Here is a 2,262-nt window from a genome sequence, read left to right as displayed (position 1 = left end):
GGTATTTTTATTAGGCCATTACTCTGCCTGCAGGTCTAATCTACATTGTCTCCATTAGGAGTGTAATGAGAATCAGTTTACTTCCCATACTGATTTTTGACTCAATAACATGGATAAATTAATAGATGCATTGCTTAAATGAATTTATGCCCATATATAAACAAAGAGGTTTAGAAATACAGAACACAGTTAAGTCCTAAAGAAACAGAAATAAAATATTTGTATTAAATGCATTTTAATTCTAAGAGTAGTCTCCTTTAAAATCCTGGCAACCTTTTAAGACTGTTGTACTGTTTACTAAATACCGATGCAATATCAGAGAAGAAAGATATTAGTCCAAGTATGAAGTTATCCAGACACATACAACCTTATCAGGAAAATCCAGACCAGGGACCCAACTGCTAGGCCCAAGAGGTGGGACTGGCAGCTGTCTGTCTCTGAAGTCAGGACATGGCTCCAAGAGCTCACTCCCAATGTCTAAGAAAAACATTTTCTGAGACTTTAAACTCATTAGAAGAAGCGTAAAATGTATGTGTGTTTTAACTGACATCATGTCATATATAAGAAAGTTATTTTAATACCCCAATAAATCTTGTCTTCAACCATCTGCTTTTTTTATTCTCTGATGATCTTAGATCTTTATTCCTTCATCAAAAACAGAAAAGAAAAATACAGTCATGATGCTTTAAAATCCCTTCTCCCTCTTGTACTTAGGAACCACATATTATGTCATTTGAAAGGCAGAACTCGCTAAGAATTATGTCATGCATTTTCTATTCTGTCTTCACTCACACACATAAAATACCAAATCAGGAAAATGTAATTTATTACTTTGAAGCAGATTCTAATTTGATGTCTCAGATGGGTCTCTTTTCAAATGAGAAATGGCTTTTCTAGACTTCAGAAAGATTGAGGATAAAGCATCCACACATGGAGAACGGAGAGCTAAAAGAAAGCACAGTCCTGGGCTTGCATCTTGCTTTCCTGTCTGCTTATGTTCCCATGCGTTCTGGGTCATTGCCCGCCTCCGTCCTTGGGAGGCGTGAAGATACAGTCATTCAGAAAACTTGGACAACCTAGCACAGGGCCACAGCGATTTTTAGAGGAAGATGAGAAGGAGACAGAGCTTCAAGCTGAGGCTGCCCCACAACCACAGCCCCAAGAGACTGTGGTGGGTGCAAAAGAGGTCAGTAGGGGGGCCTCAAGGACACACACCTGCCGCTCTGTCCACACACAACCCACCCGCAGAGCTTCAGTGGGTGATGTGCCAGCAGTTTTTGTTGACTTGTTCTATACATCATACTTCACACATCATCTGAGCCAAGTATTCTTTTTCCCTTCCCTATTTGTGGCCTTTTAAGGTATCTTGAAATGTCAATTTATGAAACTGCTGAGAAAGCAGGAAGAACAAAAGAAATAAGCACAATAATTAATCATGCAATCAAACCAGGGAGAGAGAAATGAGACCTCCAATGCCACATTTTAAAATCATCCTGGGACTTCGTACTAGGTAAATGCTGGTTATCATCAGTTTCCACTGATGGTGGTGTAGATGATTTTTGAAATCAGCAGACATTGGGCACAAGGAAACTTGGGATTTCATAACAATCCAGTTCTCCAAAATTTGTTTTTTTAATCCAGTTTTGAAGTATCCTTCTGCTCACAATAAAAATTGATGAGCAGTAATATATGCACATGACGAATGGCTCCCTAGGGCAATGGTTCTCCAAGAAGCTGTAGGGTGACTTATGAGCCTGGCACTTAAGAAAGATGTTAAATAGTGAATAGAGAAACCGCTGCTATCTGGACTCCCTTGCTGCTTCTGCCCACACTGGCCTGGCTGCAAACTGCAGGGGAACCCAGCAAACCCCTTCAACATAAGAGAAACCTGAGCCACAGAAGGTCGACCGATGCGTACACAATAGCTTTCTGAAAAGAATAGACTTTGGATAGGAAATATTCGAACCTTTGAACTCATGATCTTGAATCTAATGAGTATTGACAGCCACGTGTCTCAGGAGCTCATTTTTTGTTCTGGATACAAACCACAGAGCTTGATCCCTTAGAAGAGAAATGCTGTATTAAACTCATCTCGCTGCTTGCTCTGTGTTTGGAGAAAGATGATCAGCTTCCCCCTCTCCTGGCTAATGCACTTGGCTGTGTGGGAGGCACTTTGTTGCTGGGAGCCATTAGCCAAGTAGGTATGACAATTTCCTTGCCAGCGTACCCCATGTTGCAGTGACATTGCATGTAGATGACCTT

Source organism: Marmota monax, unplaced genomic scaffold (genome assembly GCF_021218885.2).
Source record: "Marmota monax isolate L192 unplaced genomic scaffold, Marmota_monax_Labrador192_F-V1.1 WCK01_AAM20220418_F8-fsc00329, whole genome shotgun sequence".
Taxonomy (NCBI): domain Eukaryota; kingdom Metazoa; phylum Chordata; class Mammalia; order Rodentia; family Sciuridae; genus Marmota; species Marmota monax.
This window is presented reverse-complemented; position numbering follows the sequence as displayed.